At 35.2% G+C, this 23,393-nt stretch overlaps 1 long non-coding RNA gene across 4 annotated transcripts in view; it reads right to left on the bottom strand.

The window, feature by feature from the left end:
* Positions 1-23,393, bottom strand: part of LOC110598845 (uncharacterized) — a 241,725-nt gene that overhangs the window by 22,365 nt on the left and 195,967 nt on the right. For 3 of the 4 annotated variants that reach the window (XR_013435435.1, XR_013435433.1, XR_005736130.2), the window contains exons 2-3: positions 7,735-7,856; positions 6-87 (exon numbers count right to left, since the gene is read on the bottom strand). This is a non-coding gene — a long non-coding RNA (uncharacterized LOC110598845). The remainder of the gene's footprint in view (positions 1-5; positions 88-7,734; positions 7,857-23,393) is intronic. The other variant, XR_013435434.1, reaches the window with a different exon arrangement.

Here is a 23,393-nt window from a genome sequence, read left to right as displayed (position 1 = left end):
CTTACTGGTTTATTTATTGGAGTCTCAGGGTTTTTCTCATTGATTTTCAAGACCATGTCTGTCATGCTTGAAGCTGGGACTCTGGCACTGCATGTGATCAAAATAAAAATTAATTGAATTACTCCTTTAGAAGTCAGCATTATCAAGCATTTTCATATCTGTCATAATGATTTTTCTTTGCCATCTTTTATTCTGAAAGCACTTGAATCTCTTTTCTCTTTTGCAAATCCTCTATTTGGCTGAAGTATAGAGATACTGCCTAACATAGAACTCAGAAAAACAGACACTCAACTTATCATCTATAAGTTAATAAGGATCTGGAACTTATTTCAATATAGGATATGAGTTAAATAAATTTTTGTTTAAAAATAATGACCTAACCACTTATCTAACCAGACCCTTCCTCAAAGCACATATATTTAATTCATACCTATACTAAAATGCCTTTTTGGCAATTTTCTGTTTCTTTGATCTTTCTGAAGATATTTATGATTATATCACATTGAGTGATATAGTAAGCTATGGCTTTATACCATTTTAATATGACAGAGCAATAATTTAACTTATTAATCATCTTCATATTAAATAAAAATACATTATTTAACAAATATAGTCTCCATGTATATATTTTTCATGGTGCTGTAGATATAACCCAGGGCAGTGCACAAGCCAATTTACAATTCATCTTCCAGTTACTTTTGTGACTTTAATTCATGTATTTTGATATGCATTTCTTGCTCAAATAACTACAGACTTTCTGCAGACTTTTCACTTTACACAGTAAGGGGCTTGGTGTCCCTATTTCTTCACCTATCTCTCCTCCCTCTACTTCCTTCATCTGCACATTTGTGTTATACTGCCTAGTTTGATAACACTTGCATTCCTGTTCTAGAATCATAGTTGCAAAAACTCACAGGAACACATAGTGTGATTCCAAAAGACTCAGTAATCATGACTGTTTCAACTGTCTTTTCCTGTCCTGAATAAAAGGACAAATGGGATGTTGACCCTAATGTTTCGCTCTATGAAAGGATGCCTTTAAGTTTTCTCTCACCAGGAAAAGTGGCCACAAAAGACATTCAACATGTGTACCCTGTATTTAAGGAGCCCAATGGGCTGGAGTTAGACTCCTATAGGGACCTCTAAAGGGGAAGAGGTGGGGAAGCTGGGGGGTTTGATGCAGGAACAAAAGAGAGTTGGCTATGCTGGGATTGGTTGGCATTCTCAAAATTTGTTGGGACATGAGACTATCCTGTGGAAAAGAGGGGTGGGGGAAGGATATGAATAGGTATGGTTTGATGTAAAAGGACTAAGGAGCCATCAAGTAAACAATAAAATAGAGCATTTGTCCTTTCCTGGATATCTTCAGTTGAGGGATGCCCCAGGATAGAGGGAATTTCTGAAGAAAACATCCCTTAAGGAAAAAAGTAAGATTTTATCACCCACCAAATCCAGAGCTCAGGAGGCAAGAACACAACCAAACCAGAAGGAACACCCATCTCCATTTCTCCCTCCCCACTCTGACCTATGAAAGGTAGAGAGCCATGGCCAAGAGCAGGGAGAAGAGCTATATACACGATGGGAAAAAAAGGTCTTAAATTTGAACTAAAATCGAAAGTTTAAATATTATATGAGCCTGAATAGTAAACAGTGAGTCAGTGTCTTGTAACTTATGGTGACAAAAACTCTCTCTGCATTCCATAAAAATGGTCACGTTTCCTGGCTTTCCATCCAGGAAAGGTAAGAACTAATCCAAAAGAACAACCTCAATAAAAAGAGAAAAGGAGAAAGAGTTACTTTATGATTAATTCCCATAAGCTGAAATTGTTTAAAGCAATGATTTCATAAGGTTGCAAAGACAGATGGAGTGGAGTTAATGACATTTTGAGGCCAATTTCAACCAGTTCTGTGTTTCTCATTTTTAAATCTGTCTTATATTTGTATCCCCATTATTTTAAGAGTATATGTAGGACCACATATAAAAAAAATAACTAATTTTGGAAGGTTATATATGAATATATTTTAACTAACTCATAATTTCTCCATCAGATTGTTAAACTTAATTTCACTTCTAATGTTTTTCAGATGTCTAGGATTTCAATTATCTATATCTTTTGAACAAAATTCTGATTATTATAAAACCAATATTGAAAATTGAACAAAGAAGCTGAAATACATGACAACTCCTTATTGCATTTCTACTTTGGTATAAATTCTTAACTTTATTTATCACTTTTATAATCTCTTATAAAATAATTCCACACAAAGACTCTTAAACCCACGGATAACTTTCCATGTCCACACTTTCCTCTCAATCAAGTCTGCAGAAAAGTATTTTATATGGTGTGACCAAGATTTGCTAAGAATCATTAGTGATTATCTGGCCATTTGTTGGCCAGACACAGGTCACTGGCAGTAAAATGTCAATCAAAAATACCATTTCCTTTTATGCTTCTGTAGTTTACAGAATTATTATCCCCTGGCCTTCTGCATAGGCCTCTCTTATCCTACTCTTAATAGTTTGCTTATACTTTCTGCTTTTCAAAAGGGATTTTAAGTCACCTTAAAATAAAATTCATGTGTACAACAAAGCTCTGGAAAAAATAACACATCAAAGATATACGGAGGAGTAGAAGAAAGCAAAAATGCGAACCATGAGATTTGATATAATTGTTGTGATTGTCTATTCAATTTTGCCTTGCATCTCCTCAGAGGCAAGAAAACCAGTTTATTGAATACTTCAAGTTATTTGTTTGAAGAAAGCAAACCAATTTTAACAGAGAAAAAGAGACAGAGACAGAAAGAAAGAGATAAATTCTAAATGGGCTTATCAAATGAGACTGTACACACAGAATAATAGGCAATGTATCATTGACCAAAATTATCTACCAAATACAAACAAAATGGAAGATATAATATTTAAATGTAATTCAGTGAAGGTGGTTGTTCAGAGGACAAGTTAATAGGAAAGAATTATGTAACTGCCTATTGCTCTGCTGGATTCAAGGGTAGAAGCAAGATGCCTCTGAGAAGTGGTGGGTGCCATGTTGGTACTGCTCTAGATAGGATTTTAACCAAGAGATAGTTGGCAGGCAGTTTGAGACTGAGTGCTCCAGAGGTGAAGTTGCACTGTTTGTTATAACAAAGAGAACTATGTGTTCAACACCACATTGGTAAGTGGTGAGGCTAAGGCAGGTGGTCTAAGAACCATGCCTCGAGAGATACAGCTGGGCAGGAAGCATCCATCATATTCATTAATGTGAGTTCAACTATCTCCCATGTGTCTCCAAAAATATATTGATTTCTTTTGAAGCTTTAAGTCGATAAAGTTGCATTAGTCTGGCAACGAGGACATATGTCTCCAACAGTCTCTTGTGGAAAAGCTTGTAACTTCAAGTCCCTCAAAATAAAAAATACCTTTTCAGAAGCAAATTTATGTCTATTCAAACTTTGGAATTCAAAACATAAATTACAAATATTTTTCAAGCATGCTGTTCATTCTCTAGGTTAAAAAAAATACTCCTTGGTATTTCACTGTTTCAAAGCTTTGTTAAATCCCCAGTATAACCTGCTTTATTGGGGAAAAAAAAGTTCATTTGCTTTAAAGTGTTGTGATCATGCTAATTAATGTATTTTAAATCTAAACCACAGACACAAAGTCCTTACTAAATACATTTTTATGTTGCACTGGGATTATGTTATGTCCATGCAAACTGCTTAAATGTCATCCAGCAAAGTGCAGATCTAGTGTATAGTTTGGAAGAATAAATGTTTGAAAGCCTCATGCACCCAGATTAATGGTGGGCTCTAGTTATATACAATGACATTGTTATGCCAAGGGAGGATGCTAGCCAGATGATTTTACAGAGTAACACGGGGAACTTGATTGGCAAGTTTCTCAGCTAGAACTAGAATGCATAACCTATTAGGACTTTCTTAACTTAAAAAATATTAATCAAAGGTCAGAAAAGTATTTTGCATTATACTCTGAAATGAGGTTATGATCATGTTTTGACAACTGAATAAGAATCAGAGAAAACCAAATTGTTTGCTAACTCTAAGATGCCCCAGACCATCTAAACATCCTCACTAGGTCTAGCAGAATAAAAATGCAAACTCACCAAACAAGGGTCATTCTGACAGAGATGAGTTGGTCCAATTAAATGTGATGAGCATTTTATTCTAGCAAAGTCAAAATCTCTCCCTAAGCAAAAACTCATCTCTCCCAGAGCATTTCTTCTATGACCATGTTTGTTTCTGTAGCTCAAATAAAATGCCTAAGTCATCTCTTTCAAGTCTGTCTGCCACTTCATGAATTCCCAAGCAGCTACTGAGTCCCTACTGTGCACAACTTACTGCAATATATACTCAGAAAGAACAAAAATTAGTCAAAGATATATTTACAGATAAATAACATTCCAGCTGAATAGAGAACATCAGGAATGCCACCATGTAAAATAAAACACATAAGTACATGGAAAAAAGTAGGAGGTTGAAATTAAATATAATTTAACATCAATATATTTGTCAAGTGTGAATTTAACAAAAAAATGTTGCTATAATATAGGGTTATAGATAACCATTTCCTCTATTTTCCAAGAAAATCCCCATATAAAATTGCAAAGGTTTTGTACAAGGAACATGTAAATATGCATCTGTCAAAATCCCAGCGGGGCTGAGGATGCAGCTCAGTGGTAGAGCACTTGCCTAGCATGCAGAAGGCTGTGCATTCAGTTCCTAGTACAGGAAGAAACAAATGATCAGTATAAAATAGAATATGTTTAAGAGTGTCTTATAATTAAATTGAGGGAAAAAAAACAAAATCACCCAAAAAGAGTAAAGAAAAAAATTGAAAGTAGTATATCAACATTCAAAAAAGAATGCACTATAAAGTACAAAGTATTATGTAGGTAATGACCAAAGGACTGAGGTTGGTCAGGGTGGCTTCCTGAAGGAAGTGATGTTCTGGGCTATGGGAAGCAAAGTTATTCTCTGACAGATCATGATAAATTGATGAGGCTACAGAGAAGCTGGAACAAATGTAATATTAGTTTGTAAGAATGCTGAGTCTGCAAGAAAGAAGATGATTTCCCACACACTGCAAGAGTATGGAAGGGAAAAAAAAAGGCATTTTTTTCAAAAGCTCTTGTGGAGTGGCAGGAGAAACTCTGTGCTAGAAATTAAAGGACCAGGATTTTGTGCTAGTGCAGTCACTTTTGGAACTCTACTTATTTCACCTATATTCTCAGTCTCAATTTCCTCATCTGAAAAATGACAACAATTATTATATGTAGCCTCTCACCTTCCTTTGTTATTGTCAATGTCAGATGACATGTTTCTGAATATAAAAATGTAAGGTATTGTGTATGTGCACCGAGTTTGCACAAGGAATGTGTAAATATGCATCTTTAAAGTGTCCCATGGGGGGCTAGGGACAAAAAAACAAGCCCCATGAGCCAATCCTCAGCTCTGACCTCTCCATACTCTACACTTTCCTGGCTGAACCTCTTTCATACCCATGACTTCCACCCCCATCTAGTCCCTGGTGTTTCTCAAGTTATTCTTTCTAACTCAGATCTAACATCTTATAATTTGGGGGACTTTTCAACCTCATGGGGCAAGGACAAGTTTTCCAAACTTCTCATTTTCCTTTTGAAGCTCAAATTTTATATTCATTGTAAATATTGTTTATTGTTTTCCTGTAAGTAATAGGATCACTTTGTTCATTTTGATAAAATATTTGCCCAGTATTCACATTTTAATAAATGTAGTTGTGATCTTTAAAAACATGGCTAGTTCAGCTGGTGACTGAACTGCACCAGTGCTTTCCGTCAAAATTATCATGGTGTTGAAATTCAATAGGGTAATTTTCTTTACGATTTCATCAAAAATAGTCTGCATGTGAAATTGTGTGGGATTTGTTGCTGCTGTTGTTGCTGTTTTTTACTGCTAGTTTGTGATGGTGAAGAATACAATAACTAATAATATAATTTGATGGTACTACCTTGATTTTGGTAAGAGAGCAGTCCTTTGTCTGTCATTGATCTTGAATCAACTTTACACAAGTCAGCATTGTGAAAAAGGAAAATAACACTTTAGAATTATTAGGAAAATCATTTTGATTTTGCAGATCCTCTGAATGTGTCTTAATGACCCCCAGGAGTCCATGGGTTCCACTTGGCCCATCATTGGCTCATCTCCTAACTTTCATCTCCACAAGTCCTTTCCTACCCTGGCTTTAGTGTAAGTTACAGGCATGGTTGGGAAGAAGAATCCTTCTTCTCAGACACTCTAAGTGAAAGATGCTTTATATCCTGGGAGATTTTGTCCTAAATAATTTTTTCATTTGAACAAGTAAAAACTCATCTCCATTTTCAAGTATAATCTAAACTTAAGCTGACAATTCTCCAACATACACATATCTGACATGGGAGCAGAGAGCAAGTAAAATAGACTCCCATCCTGTCTTCTTGGTCACAGTCACCCTTTGAATTTCAGCTTCTCCTGCAGGCAAAAAAAAAAAAAAAAAAACCCTCTGTACTCTTTGAATTTGACTTCTGAAAATTTAATAACCTTGTTCTTAGTAAGAAATTGTCTCCATTTTAACTCTGCACAATTCAGTAACCTTTAGATACAAGAAAAGATGTCAATGATCCCAATGAAGTACCTAATGAGACTCTGCTACTCCTGCCAAAATAAGACATCTCTTTATTCCTAGTTTAGCAAGGCAAGGACTATGTTCTTATACGGAAATAGGGAAGAATAAAGAAAGGGAGGGAGGCACCTGTGTAGTTAGGAAATACAAGTTCTTGGGACATGGATTGAAGGCAGGTACAGGTCTCCTTTGGTGAGACACCACCATACTCTCCTGTCGTATACAGAGATGAGGGCCCTGCATCTAGCTGCACAAGATCTGGGCTCCTCGGTGTCCTTCTCTCCTTGGGGAATAAGATTATGAGTCCTTCCTTGTTTCCTCTCCCTCTTTCTAGAGCAGTGATACATGCAGATCTGGGTGGCCAACATCTTTCTTCCAAATTACATGCACTTGTATTGAGACCTCTTAGTCCATAAACTCCATAGGTCTCTTCCAATTTAAGACCCCTGAATCAATGCATTATATTTTTTAGTTTAATGATACTCCTGTTCTTATTCAAATCATTTCTTCATCTCTTCTTAGATGCCATCCCTAAACCCCCAGATTCCCAATCTTATATCAGTGTCCTGTCTAGCTATCCCCACCTAAGAGACTCTACCAAAACCAGTGTGCACTTTCAATGCATGGTGAATATTTCACCCTAATTTTAAATTTTCTTCTTTATTCTTATCCCTAAATTCTAAGTTCCTTGAGGCCAGAGACAGGGGCTTAGTTTAGTCTTTATTCCACTATGTGGCAACCTACCCTATGGGCAGCCAATGAAAGGCGGATTCATTGACAATAGATTCATTGATAAATGCTTAACAAATGTCTGGTGAATGATACATGATGGTATGTAAGATTGGCTTCAACTTTGGGTAAAAGGGTTAAGCTGTAAAAGAAATTGAGATGAGAAATGGGAAGTACTGCAATGAGAAATTTTGGCTTGTCTCTTGGAAAAATTATAAAATAGAAGAATTGAAAACACCTGTATTCCAAAGTTTATAGCAATATGGGTCATAATAGCCAAGTTGTGGACCCATAAGCAAAGGAATGAATAAAGGAAATGTGGTACATACACACAATGGAGTTGTACTCACCCATAAAGAAGAATGAACTTGTCATCTGCTGGTAAATGGAAGGAACTGGAGAATATCATGCTAAGTGAAAGAAGCCAGACTCACAAAGTCAATGGTCGAATGTTTTCTCTCATTTGCAGAAACTAGAGTTAAATAAGAAATTTTTTAAAAGGTAGGGATCACATGAAAATAGAAGGGCATACAGGGTGGTAGAAGAAGGGAACCAAGGGAGAGGGAGGAGGGATGGGAACTAGAACTGGGGAATTAAATGGAGCAAATTACAATATATACATTTATGGATGTCACAATGATCCCCACAATTATATGTAGCCATGATACATTAATAAAAACAAAAACATAATTAAAGACATAGTATATGCAAGAAATATTAGAGGCTTAAAAAAAGTGAGCCAAAATGTAAAAGTGGAAAAACAATTCAGATGCAGAGGAGATGATTAGATTAGACTTTGTTCTCAAAGGTAGTAATTAGAAGAGGTAGAAAAATGAAAACTTCTGAATATTTTCAAGGTAATAAAAATGAGATCATATTTGATCTTGAAATTTTTTTGGTTATTAAAAAAGAACATAAGCATTTGAGTCCTTGATCTGAAATCTAGCTCCTCATTTACCAACTATATAATATTTAGGAAATTTCTGAAACTAAGTTGACAGGGTTTTTAAAATCAAGAGAATATAAACATAAAAATTATAACTAGACCTCATACTCTATAGTGGAATAGATATTACATTATAAAGTCTAGCACTGTGCCTAATACACAAAATATTATGCTTACTTGTTCACTTATTATTTATTCTTTTGCCATACCAAATCTTTTTACACTTTCTTTGAGGTCTACATGCTTTGGAGATGGGACTAGAATCAGTGGAGAATACTCCTAGGAACTTATAGTCAGACCATAAATGGATTTTCTCTTTCAGAAATACTTGATGGCATATTAGATGGCCACAAAAATAGCTGGTGGCTTTGCTGACTTGTGGAGAACTATACAGATCTCATTCTTTGTTATGTCTTTCCCCTTCTCTTCTCCCCCCCTTCCAACTGATTATGCTTCAAACTGGAGCATGGATTATTCATTAAGGTAAAATCATTAGTTACTTTAAGGACACAGCAGAGTTTCACTTCCAAATACTGAGGAAAAAAGAAGCCACAATTATTTTTTTTATTAAAACTGATTTGTTGCTTTTATCCCCTATCGTTGAGAGTAATACGCAAGGTACTAAAAGGAATGTTCTATCTCCCATTAACACAATGTCTTTCCACTGCATTTCCTGGGCTCCATCTGGACCCTTGCAACTCATGCATGGCTATACAACTGGTCCTCTTCCTCACCTCCCTACATAGAAAGTCACCCACAGCCAGTCTCCATGACCATCAGTCCATGCTGCCCATCCTTTCCCCTCTCATTTCTTCCTCCCTCATTTCATCTTCTCCACTTCTTCATTTAGACTCCCACACCTACCACACTAGCTACTTATCCACTCTCAAATGGTAAAGCTTCTGGTGCACACACATGTACACCTGTCCCAATGTATTTTTTACCTAAAAAGATGAAAATGTAATTTGAAAAGTAATACGTTTTTACCTTTGTATCAATTATAGACAGGACTAGTTTTCTTTCCTTGATCACAGTTTGAAAACTGAACTTTTTCTCATACAAAGTCCTTGTTGAAATTCTGACTTTCTCAAGTACCATTTATACTTACAGATCTAAAAATAAAAGGAATACATCATTTTTCGAATGTGAAACACACAGATTTTCTTTTGTATTTCCAAAAGGAATGCATGGGCGATGTTATAAGCAATCAACTGCTATCACCAAGTTCAAGAACTGTGTTGTTTGCCAAAGGTAGTAATTGGTAAGCAGCCTCTGGGTCTTACTTAAAAGAATATTCATGTTTTTGAAATCATTTTTCTTTTGAAAAGTTCTTATTTCTGAAATTTAAGCACCTTTGTCTATTACTAACTGAAAGAAATGAAGGCTGCAAATAAATGAGAAGACTTCAATTTAATAAATTATTTAAATTCCTATCATAAGTTTAATTGTGATTTTAATAATCTGACCACTGTTCATTTCCTATTTTAGTATAAGTTAGGTCTTCCACATCACATGACTGCATTTAAAATTCAAGCATTTTCCATTATTTAAATAGCACATATCTAAAAGAAAAGACATAAAACAGTAGCACTTAAAATGGAAAAAAAGAGAACTGTAGAAGAAGCAAGGGCATCTTTAAAAAGAATAGACTGTAGACCTTTGGTATACATAGATTCTTTACTAACACTCTCAATTAGTCTAGAATTTGAGGAAGAAGAGAGGAAACCCTCCTGCATTCATGCATTTATCTGACCTTTCTCAAATCAACTGTGTCCCTTCAAATCTCTACCAAAGAGATTACACAAAATCTATCTGAAGCTATTCCCGTAACTAAAGAGACAAAGTTTAGTGTGGAAGACGATCTTATGACTTAACTTAAAATGCACTAAATCTAATCCAATTACTAAAATGACAAGAGATCTATAAGAAAATTATCTCCCCATAGAAGTAAGCAAAAAGACATCTATAAGGTTTAGGGTCTTCCTAATCAATTGCCAATAAATAAGCAAAAAATGAAGGAACAGTTATCTTGGGTTGAAAAAGAATGAGCAGGATGGCTTTATTGGCATCAATGAAGGCAGAGGTCTAAAATGTTCCCTGAGAACTATGTAGCCGAACACCACAAGATGCTGATAGCAAGAAAAAGGTGGGAACAGAGGATAGCAAGCATCACTGTCTCGAGTTCATAAGGAAAGACAGTTTCAAGTATCAGAAGGAAAAACACGTGGATGAAACTGGGGGAATTAGAAAGGACCAAACTGAACCCAGAGAAATTAAGAAAAGTTGAGAATGGTTACTGTTTACTATGGAGAAGACAAATATTTAAAGAAAAAAATATGGAATCAACTGAAATAAATCACCCACACTCAAAGACAGCAATTGTTAACTTGTTAACATGGTTTCATCTCCTTTCAGCAACCACATTGAACCCATATTGTTTTATAATCAGTATTTTTCTTTAAAACTACACTGAACATTTTTCTTTATAATTAAACATGTGTGTGTGTGTGTGTGTGTGTGTGTGTGTGTGTGTGTATTACATCTTCCTTAATGGCTATGTAGTATTTCCTAGTGGGGATCTACCATGACTCTCATGATTCACTTAACAATATTTTTGATCATCTCAGTTTGTTCCAATGTTATATTATTAAAAACAAGTACACAATTTTTTTAAAAAAATACATGCATTTTTGTGCTTCTATACATTTATACCATTGGGATGAATTTCTACCAGTCATATATCTATTGCTCAGGGAATATGCATATTATCAAACTTTGCCACTATTAGTTCACCTGTGCCCCCAGCAGGAGATTGCTGATATTTCCACATTGTTACAAACACTAGTCATGTCCATTCTTTTTATACTTTGTCACTTTGAGAGATAAAAATAATCTCACTGTTGTAACTGCGGCTATTCAGTTATCAGAAAGAATATATGCATATATAATTTCCCCCATTTATCTTTTTCCTTAACAAAACTCTCTCTCATCCTCTCTTATTCTGTTAAAGAAGTCTATATTAGATATTTAATATTGAATAATCACGGATAAGATAATAATAATGAGTTATTTACAAACATAATTAGGAGAAGCTATAAACAAAACAACAATAGAAAAAAGGAGTAACTACACAGGACAGAAGTTGAATGAGGAACATTTAGTTTTTATTTTAAAGTCTTTAAATGTCTTCATGAAATACATTAGCAAAAGTAACACATAAGCATAACAAACTTTTAATAATAAACAAATAAATAGAGAAGATAGGAAAATACAGCTCATGCCTTCAAGGAACATGGTATTTGTTGGAAGAACTCTCAAGCTAAAAATTTTCTTGTAGGGCTTAGATTTTTACCTGGTAACTAAAACATCTTTATTATTCCTGACTGCATTATATTCATAAAATATTCAAGAGCCTTCTCTGTTTGCTACACCATAATCTCCTGAGTAGTTTTTCACCTCAATTTTGCTGGATAATCTTACAAATTCCAATTCTAAAGCAAAGAGGAAGTCTGAACTAGAACTAAGCAATGTCTAGCTGATCCTTTAGACTGAACTCTGTCATTGCTAAGTATCCTATTGAATCCTATTTCTCGTGTTTGGATCCTTCCTAATTTATTTTGTTCATATCTTGCTTGAACTAGAAGAATAACAGGAGAATAACTATTTTGATTTTACTTATCATTTCCTTTGTCTGGAATACTATCATGTTGACCAAATCAATGAAGGCACACTTTGGGGTATCACCTGAACTTGAAGGATTGTATTAGAATGTGGACAAGCTCCAGGACTCTACCTAGAGATGTTATAATGAAGAGGGAAAAGGTATTGTGTCCTGGAGTTTCTTTATGCCTAGAAGACTGATATGCTCTACGCCAGAGAGGACACTTCAGGCCCATTCTAGAACAGATTGAAATCCTGAGTCACATTGGAACTGGGTCTGTCTATACTCCTGCCCAAGGATTTGACAGTGGGGAAGCTTGGTTGCATCTAGAGGACCTCTTGTATTTTCAAGTTATAACCTAAAATCTTGAAGAAACTGAACAGATGGTTAAATTCATCAAAAGACCTATGGCCCTCTTACCTATTTAATAATTCTGTAAAGCAACTAGAATAAGCCATATTTCAACTGCAGTTTCTTTTACAATATACTATATTGCTGTGTGGGACTGTGCATCAATGTATAGACAGAATAAAATGTGGTAGAAACAAGAAGGAAACAGACAAATAGGTGTTTAAAGATACTTTCACAGCTACACACCAGAAACATATTACTATGGAGGTAAATAATATGCATGGACTCCAAAATATCATTAAGAAATCTGATCAACAGAATTAGATATTTTGCTATGTAATTCATATCATCAATTAGTGTATTTAACTGATAGGCAGCAGCGTGGGTAGCACAGGTATTGCCTGTGAAAGGTCAGTTCATAAAACTTTTTTATGAACCCATAAGTTCTGAAAGAACTTGACCCAAACAATCTATTTATATTCAACAGAAATTCTAGAGCTATTCTTCTTTGTAATTAATTTAAGTATCACACACAAAAATGACATAATTTCAGGCAATACTTAAGAACATGCTGCCCCCAAATATTTCCTATTGTCTCATCCCCAGATCTGCTGTAGTAGCACCATGCATTTCTGCTCAATGAAAACCCCATATTTAGATAAAGCAGCTGTCACTGGATTTGGGAGACCACAAGAGAAAGATGAATGATGATATTTTGAGACTACTATAGAGATAGTGAAGAAAGACTATGAATGTGTTCTTAGTATGTAAGTATGAATCCCCTGTAGGAAGCAAGGCGAGAGACCAATTATCCACTCACCTTTTTTAAAAGTACCTTCTCACCTAGGTAAATCCTCAAGTTAATTCATTTTTCATAGGCATAATACTCCTCAAATGTTAGAGAAAGCATAAGAAAACTCTTAGTGTGGATCTAATTCTGATTTTTTATAAAAAAAAATGGGACTCAGAGACAGGGACTTCCTATTTCTAGGTTGTACAAACATCATTAAAAGTAGAAAATTTCTCAGAATCTGAGTAATTTGATTGTATCCAGCCATTTCACAGGAATTTTTTTTATTCAAAATAGATTTAAGACTTGCAATTAAATTCCACAGCTATTTATTGATCACTCACCATGTGTAATGCATTCTGTTTTTATTACTCATCATTTGATGTAAAAGAAGCTCAAATATTTTGGAATTTAGAAAAATAATCTGTTTAACTTAATTAATTACACTTTTTAAATCAAGGTCATACATTGGATGCTTGAATGAGGGCCCTGAATTCACTTATTACCCACATCTGCACTATTAATATCAACCAGTGGTTATAAATAACACAAATTGATGATAGAGGCAACACTATAAAGTCACATGTCCAGATCATGGAAGATATTTGCAGCCAAGATACATTTTTGCTAAAAAAAAAAAAATGGGTCTCAGAGACAGGACTTCCTATTTCTAGGTTGTATTAACATCATTTCTCAGAATTAATTTGATTAATTTGATTATATCCAGCCATTGCACAAAGAATGTTTTCTAATCACCTCATATTTGTTACATATAACATTTCTCCATACCAATAACTTCTTCAGTGATTCTCTGACAAAACAATAAAAACAAAAAATAAAATATCCTGATTCTATTTTGAGTTCTAGAAAGCTGATGTTTCAATGGGGTATGACTCATAATGTGGAGACCAGTGACTTTGGAACCTGAATAATTCCTACAAACAGTTCTGAGGTTTTTCAAAAAAAATTTACAACTTCTTATGCTCCCAATTCACATTTTTTGAACCAGAATATCTGGAACTATATTTTTTTATAATTCAATAATAGCAGTAAGGCAAATCTAAGACTCCCCCCCCCCAAAAAAAATGGGAAAAGAAGAAATGAAACCATACAAAACTTACTCTCAACTTAGTAAGCCATAAAATATCAAAACTTAAAAATTCATGTAACTAGAAAAACAAACAGAAAATCTCAGCAAGGTATATCCTGCCATAAACTGCCATGCAACTCTGTAGAAAACAAGAGCAGTTGGAGGAAAGAAATGTAGGAAGAAAGAGAGTACACCTACTACCAGGAAGGAAATATCAACCATGAGTATGGAAAGACTGAAAGTGTGTACTAGTAGATTCAAAGCCTTTACTGGCTAATAGGACCTAAAAGTCTGCTCAAGATGTGGAAAGCAGTCTTGGAAAAGTAATATTTCCAAGAAAAATTAAGGTTAAAAGAAAATGAGAGATGCCCTTTGAAAGCCTAAAATAGAAAAAAAAAAGAGAAAGAGAAATTTAGAAAGTATAAATATAAATTAAAATAAAAAATTAAAAGGCATGTAACCACTCTTCCAACTGCTCCCCTAAAAGAGCCAAGCAACTGAAAAAATAAAACCAAAACAAGAAAACCATCCAAGAAAAAATTTCACAATTCAACATACTTCAGTACACTGACAGAGGAAAGCACTTGTGAAATACAAACATAATAAAACAAATCTTCAATTGTTTGGGTAGAAACATAAGGCATAAATCTTTTCCATCTATACAAAATTACAATAAAAAGGAAACAAATAATGCAAAAGCAAACAAATCAAATATTAAATGTCATCTCATCCAAAATCTATGGTGAAGGGGAATAAAACTGCAATATAACCCTACAATCTAAGTTAAATATTATCAAATAAGAGGTGTCAGAATGTTAAAAAAAAAATCAAAAACATAAATGAACAACCAAAGAAGAAATAGCATAATAGTTGAATAAATGGAGGGGCAAGTACAATAAAAATATAAAAGTATGCCAGAAATTGAGATTAAATTAGAGAATGGGAAGATGGCAGAATAGAGGAGGTTGCTTTCCTGGCTACTAATGATAGGAAACCAAGAAAGCAGATAGGCAGCTTCTCAGCAAGGTGATTGAAAAAAATACATAAATAAAAGAGTACTTTACTGGGAATTAATATTGGATATTCAAAGCACATTGGGGACTCAGGAAGTTGGATATAATAAAATAAGGAAGAAATCCCTAGTGATGCCGCTGGTGCCACCAGCACTAGTCAGAGTTGCAGTCTGTCTGGGCACAATTCAGGAGCCACTTGTCAAAAGAAACTAACTTTATTTTTAGAACTAAAAACCGCCAAACAAAACCGCTCCTCAGGAAAAAACCCTCAGAGCCCAACTGCCACCACCAGCTTCCACAAGCCTCTCACCCCCACACCAGCCTCTCCACCTCCCACAATCCTCTTGAGGCTGATTGGCTGGGTTGTGTGGGTGGAGCCAAAGAAGTCCCCCAATGAGCAGCTCCGTGGAGGAGCCAATCAGCTAGATGTTGCTGGGGCCGCTGTGAGCCAATCATCAGCTGGCAGCTGGAAGTTTGCTGGCAGCTGGAAGTTTGCTGGGGCCCCTTCGGCTGTGGCTCTCAACACAGAGTGATCCCCGTGTGTGCAAAGACGAGGGATAAGAAAATTAAAGCAAACCACATTTTGGGGAGGCCTGTGGTGTGATTGAGTATAGAGAAATCAGAAATCAAAGATTAGAGATCAAAGACATTGCTGAACTATCCTGAGAGGTGTGCTACACACTGTCCTTTTGTAGGACAGGGCTGCATCTCTTCAGGTTGCTTGCTTCCACAGAAAGGAGACATTTTGCAGGCTGATTCCTGGCAAACCTGAGCTGGTCCCAAAGTGGGGACCTAGCGAACCCATAAGGCAGGACATAGAGAATGCCTATTTAACCAAGAGAGGGTCAGACACGGAGAGGTTTACAGGAGGTAATACAGGTCATGGAAACTCACCTGGCTGTCCCCCTCCCCCTCCAGTTTGCCCCCTCCAGCTGGGAGGGACACAACTGACCTGCAATTAGGAAGAGCAGGGCAGGAGTGATTGGATTTGGAAACTGAACCTGAGAGACCAGGAAACATGACTGTGGGTGGCAAAGGGGACAAAGGATTGGCTCCTTCATCACGTGAGTGGGACCCAGAGACTCCCTGCATGGACTGATAATTGCTGAGCCCTGAAGGAGCACTGATTTAAAATCTTCAGGCCAACTGCTACTCAACAAAGAACCTGGAGCCTACTTAAGCCTAAATGCAGCCTCCAGCAGCTCTACCTACAGGATTTCCTCTCACATGCCCAGGACTTCACTGTGAGGGTGGAGCGCACATCACACTCCATCCCACCCTACATAACACTGCTGTGAAGGGAAGCCAAGGATTTTTAAAACTCCAATGGAAACAATTCTTTAAGTTTTCATCAAGAACTTCTTTTTCTTTTTCTTTTTTTCTGTTCTCTGCTTAATTGTGAGATGAATAGTTCATGGACATGATACCACCACTTAGTGTAAAGAATCCTTGCTTTCCCACATGCTGAAGTATAACACCAGAGAAGCATACTGAGGCAAGTGTAGAGTGGAAAGTAAAGGCTTTATTAAAGGATAGCAGAGAAGACCCCCCTCCCACCAGAAAGAAGGGGATCTGAAAGGCAAATTGTGGGATGGGGAGGTCTTATCCCTTTTATATCTAAGGTCTATTGTCCTCCTACATTTCTGTCCTTTATTTTGCTTATCTTCTTCTATGCTGCATGTGATGGGGGATGCAGGTGGGAAGGCCAAAAGGTGGAAACAGATGGGCTCATGGGACAGTGGGGAGGAGCGATCTGGGCAGGAAGGGCCTAGTGTGATTTGATGAGTACCTCCCTATTGGTTGGGAGCTACTCTATTAACAGTTCTTTAGAATCGGCCTGGGCCCTGGGGACATTAATATTTCAATCTCCCAGGTGGAGTTCTAATTTTCCAGGCTCAGACCAGTCTCCATTTTCTTTATGGACTCAATTTTCTTCATTAGCCACAATATCAGACCCTATTTATCTAGCTACACTAACTACCTCTCTTTAAATCTGGCTTCAGTTATACGTAAACAATTTGTCTGTTTTTCTCATTATTAGCATTTTTTGAAGGCAGGCACTTTCCATGGCTCAGTCTTTTGAGGGCTAGAATTTTTTATTTGTGTACTATGGTTTTGGTTTGTATTATTTTATTTTTACTATATTAATTTTTAATTTTTTCATTCTATGTATATATTTTTCTTTTTTCTCACATATCTGTTTTCCTTGACTCTTTTTCTTACTTTTCTTCCTCTAACAGTCAGACTCAGTAGTTCTTTCACTCTTCCTTCAATGTCTTTACTTATGTTTTCTCTCCTCCTTCATAATCATCACATCCTAAATCTCTTCTGTGCTGTCCCTATTCACCATTCAAAATTGTAAAGCCTTTTGCAGACTGACTGTTTTTTACAGTGGCAGTAATTGATCACATCATTTCTGCTCATTGTGACAATTATTATTGTAGATGTCATAGTAGGAACTATTTGGTTTAATGCTGTATATTCTTTGCATTGCTTGTTGTTATTATTTGTCTCCCCCTAGACAGTGAGACTGAAATACTTCAGGGATACTATAAGTCCACAGGTTAGAAAATCTAATTCCTCAGTTACATACCGTTAGATTGGTAGACACAGAAACAACATGAAAAAGCAAACAAACAAACCACCCAAACAAACCAAAATACTTCAATAACAGAATCCATCAACACCACAGTGGAAGAAATATCAGAGGAGGAGAGAAAGTTCATAGTTATACTGATCTGCAAAGTAAAGGATGATGTAAGGAATGATATCAGAGAGAAAATATGGGGCGGAAAAGATAACTTCAATAGAGATTCTGAAAAAAAAATTCAAGCAGAAATCCTGGAAATGAAAAAATCAATAAACCAAATTAAAAATTCAATGGAAAGCACCAACAGAAAACTAGAATTTCGTACAATAAAGACAAAATATATAATCTTGAAAATAAAGTTAACCATGGACAAAAGATGTTAAGAAAACATGAACAGAACTTCCAAGAAATATGAGATAACATGAAAATACCAAATATAAGATTTATTGGGATAGATGAAGACTCAGAGATACAAACCAAAGGAATGCACAATCTTTTCAATGAAATAATATCAGAAAATTTTTCAAATATCAAAAATAAAATGGAAAATATAGGAGGCCGACAGGACCACAAACATACAAAATTTCAACAGACTCATACCAAGGCACATTGTTATGAAAATGCCTAACATATAGAATAAGAATAAAATTTTAAAGTCTGCTAGAGAAAAACAACTGGTCACATTTAGAGGAAAACCAATCTCCAGATCTCAGCTGAATTCTAAACTCAGATCCTCAAAACTAGGAGATCTTGGAATAATATACACCAACCTCTGAAAGAAAATGGATACTGGCCAAGAATATTATACCCAACAAAATTTAGCTTCAAAAATGACAATGAAATAAAAACTTTCCATGATAAACAAAGTTAAAAGAATTCACAACTAGAAAGACTGCACTACAAAATATACTTAATAAAATATTTCATGAAGAAGAAATGAAAAATAAAAATGAGAAACAGCAAAGAGAGGAACTACACTAGAAGAATAGTCAATCAAAGGAGAAACTAATTCCAACTTTAAAAACCAGAAATAAATCAAAATGACAGGGAATAAAAACAATTTCTCAATAATAATATTAAATGTAAATGGCCTAAACTCATCAATCAAAAGACATACATTGGCAGATTGGATTAAAAAACAAGACCGTACAATATACTCTCTCCAAGACCCATCTCATAGGCAAGGACATCCATAGACTGAAGGTAAAGGATGGGGAAAAACATCATTCACATGGATCTCATAAACAAGCAGGGGTTTTTATCCTTATATCAGATAAAGTGGACTCTAAAAAAAAGTTAATCAGAAGGGACAAAGAAGGTAATTTCATATTGCTTAAGGGAATTATACATCAAAAAGATATAACAATTATAAAAATTTATACCCTAAACAATGGAGCACTGTGTATATCAAACCCTTTTCAATTTCAAGAATCAAGTAGACCACAATACAGTAATATTGGGTAGCTTAAACATGCCTTCATCACAGGGTAGATCTTCCGAACAAAAACTAAATAAAGAAGTTATAGAACTCAAAAATACAATAATTTAGACTTAACAGACATATGTAGAATATTTCATCCATCAATAACTGAATACACTTTCTTTTCAGTAGCACAGAGTTCCTTCTTTAAAATAGAACATATCTTATGCCACAAAGCAACTTTTATCAAATACAAAACAAGAGATTAATACCTTGCATTCTATTAGATCATAATGAAAACATATTAGAAATTAATGATAAAAGCTACTCTAACTAAAACTGAAAACTAAATAATATGCTATCAAACAGCAGAAGTTATCAGGGATGAAATAAAAAATACTTTAGAGTTAAATGAGAATAGCAATACCACATATCAAAATCTCTGGAATACTATGAAAGTGGCTCTAAGAGGAAAGTTCACTTAATTGGGCTCATTCATTAAAAGAATAAAAAAATCACCAAACAGATAACCAAACATTACATCTCAAAGCCCTAGAAAAAGAAAAACAAATCAACACCAAAAGCAGTAGAAGATAGAAAATAATAAAAATCAGAGCCAAAATACATGAAATTGAAACAAAAAAAATTTAAAAATCAACAAAACAAAAAGTGGCTCTTTGAAAAAATAAATCAAATTGATAAACCCTTATCCAAGCTAATCAGTAGGAAGAGGGGAAAAATATAAATTACTAAAATCCATGATGAAAAAGGAAATATCACAGACACTACTGAAGTACAGATAATAATCAGAAATTATTTGAAAATTCATACTCCAATAAAGCAAAAAAATATTGAAGACATCAACAAATTTTTAGAGTACATGACCTACCAAATTGAATCAGGAGGATATGGAAAATTTAAACAGGTCAATTTCAAACAAAGAAATTGAAGATACCATCAAAAGCCTACCAACAATGAAAAGCCCAGGAGCAGATGGATTCTCAGCTGAGTTCTACAAGCAAAGGGAAGAACTACACTAGAAGAAAAATCAAGCATAAATCCTTCAAAGAAGGACTAAAATCAACCCTTCTCAAATTATCCCATGAACTAGGAAAGGATGGAACCCTTCCAAATTCATTCTATGAAGTTAGTATCACCTGACACCAAAACCAGACAATGACACATCAAAGAAAGAAAACTTCAGACCAATATCCTGATGAACATAGATGCAAAACTTCTTAAATCTGACAAATCACATATAAAAAAAAGACAGTTCCCCATGACCAAGTGGGTTTTATCTCAGGGATGCAAGTTTGGCTCAACATACAGAAATCAGTAACCATAATTCACCACATCAATAGACTTAAAAGAACCATATGAATTTCTCAATAGATGCAGAAAAAGCATTTGACAAAATACAGCATCTATTCATGTTCAAAACACTAGAAAAACTAGGGATAGTAGAAACATATCTCAACATTGTAAAAGGTATATATGTCAAACCCAAGGCCAACATCATTCTAAATGGAGAAAAATTGAAAGCATTCCCTCCAAAAACTGGAAGAAGACAGGGATGCCCTCTTACACCACTTCTTTTCAACATAGTCCTTAAACTCTAGCCAGAGCAATTATGCAAAAGAAAGAAATTAAAGGGATATAAATCGGAAAAGAAGAACTCAAAGTATCCCTATTTGGGCTGGGGATGTGGCTCAAGCGGTAGCGCGCTCGCCTGGCATGTGTGCGGCCTGGGTTCCATCCTCAGCACCACATACAAACAAAGATGTTGTGTCCGCCAATAACTAAAAAATAAATATTAAAAAATTCTCTCTCTCTCTCTCTCTCTCTCTCTCTCTCTCTCTCTCTCTCTCTTTCTTTCTTTCTCTCTCTTTCCCCTCTCTCTTTTAAAAAAAAGTATCCCTATTTGCCTATTACATAATCCTATATATAGAAGTCCCCCCAAAAAATCCATCAAAAAACTTCTAGAACTAATGAACGAGTTTAGCAAAGTAGGAGGATGTAAAATTAATACCCGTAAATCAATTGCATTCCTATACATCAATGATGAATCATCTGAAAGAAAATTTAAGAAAACTATCCCATTCACAATATCCTCAAAAAAAAAAAAAACCCTTGGGAATCAATCTAACAAAAGAGGTGAAAGACCACTACAATAAAAACTAAAGAACGCTAAAGAAAGAAATTGAAAACACCTTAACATATGGAAAGATTTTTTTATATTCTTGGATAAGTAGAACTAATATTGTCAAAATGGCTATCCTATCAAAAGCAATATACACATTTAATGCAGTTCCTAATAAAATTCCACTAATGTTCTTCATAGAATAGAAAAAGCAGTCAGAGAAAAACAAGAGGCCTATAATAGCCAAAGCAACCCTTAGCAAGAAAAGTAAAGCAAGAAGCATCACAATACCAGACCATAAATTATACTACAAAGCTTTAGTAACAAGACAGCATGGTATTGGCACCAAGACAGACATGAAGACCAATGGAAACGAAGAGAAGGCACAGAGACAAACTCACACAAATGCAGTTATCTCACACTAGTCAAAGGTTCCATCAACATACATTGGAGAAAAGATAGGCTTTTCAACAAATGGTGCTAGGAGTTTGGGGATATAGTTCAGTTGGTAGCGTGCTTGCCTCACATGCACAAGGCCCTGGGTTCCATCTACAGCATCAAAAAAAAAAAAAGACAAATGGTGTTGGGAAACATGAAAATACAGATATACATAAATGAAATTTAACCCCTCTCTCTCACCCTACACAAAACTTAACTCAAAGTGTATCATTAGACCATAGACCCTGAACCAATTAAAAGAAAGTGTGGGGCCCAACCCTCCATCATGTTGGCTTAGGAAATTACTTCCTCAATAACACTCCTGAAGCTCAAGAATTAAAATCAAGACTCAATAAATGGGACAGTATCGAATTAAAAAGCTTCTTTACAGAAAGGAACAACCGATAATTTGAAGAAGGAGCCTACAGAATGGGAGAAAATCTTTGCTCCCTACACCTGAGATACAGAAATAATCTCCAGGGTATATGAAAAACTCAAAAACTTAACAACAAAGAAACAAATAACCCAATTACTAAATGGGCAAAGAAACTGAACAGGCACTTTGCAGAAGAAGAAATAGTCAACAAATATATGAAAAAATGTTCAACTTCTCTATTGATTACAGAAAACTATACTGAGATTTCATTTCACTCAAGTCAGAATGGCAACAATCAAGAATACAAGCAACAAAAGTGTTGGCAAGGATGTAGGGGAAAGGGTACTCTCATATGCCGAAGGTGGGTCTGAAAATTGGTTCAACCACTCTAGATAGCAGTATGGAAATTTTTCAAAAAACTAGATTTGATTCGGTTATACAACTCCTGTGTATATATATCCCAAAGACTTAAAATAAGCCTAATACAGTGATACAGCCACATCAATTTTTACAGTAGCTCAATTCACAAAAGCTAAGCTATGGATCCAACCAAAGTGCCCTTCAACAGATGAATTGATATTGAAAACGTGGCATATATACATAATGGAGTATTACTCAGCCATAGAAAATGACTTTATGACTTTTGTTAAATGGATGGAACTAAGTGAAATAAGCCAATTAAAAAAAAAACAGTGGAATGTTCCCTCTGATATGTAGATGTTAACATACAACAAGGAGTGGGGCAGAGAAATTAGAAGTTCAGTGGATTAGATAAAAAGGAGTGAAGGGAAATAAGGGGGGATGGGAATAAAAAAGATAGTAGAATGAATCAGACATAACTTTCCTTTGTTTACATATGAATATACCACCAGTGGAACTCCACATCATGTACAACCACAAGAATGGGATCCTAATTAAAATTAAATATACAACTCTCTACTGTCATATATATCTAAAAAGAATTTTAAACATTAAAAATGATTTGATTATATAGCATTGAAGGAGGAATATAAAAAATCAGAGAATGCTAAAAAAAAGTTTCAGATAAACAAGAGAATGAAACCGAGACAAAAGTAACATTAAGTATCAGAAAACTGACAAAAGGATCAGATAAAGAGATGCAAAAATGGAAGATACAGATCCAGGGGCTGTAGCTCAGTGGTAGAGTACTTGCCTCACACTTGTGAGGTACTG

Source organism: Ictidomys tridecemlineatus, chromosome 2, assembly GCF_052094955.1.
Source record: "Ictidomys tridecemlineatus isolate mIctTri1 chromosome 2, mIctTri1.hap1, whole genome shotgun sequence".
Taxonomy (NCBI): Eukaryota; Metazoa; Chordata; class Mammalia; order Rodentia; family Sciuridae; genus Ictidomys; species Ictidomys tridecemlineatus.
This window is presented reverse-complemented; position numbering and strand designations above follow the sequence as displayed.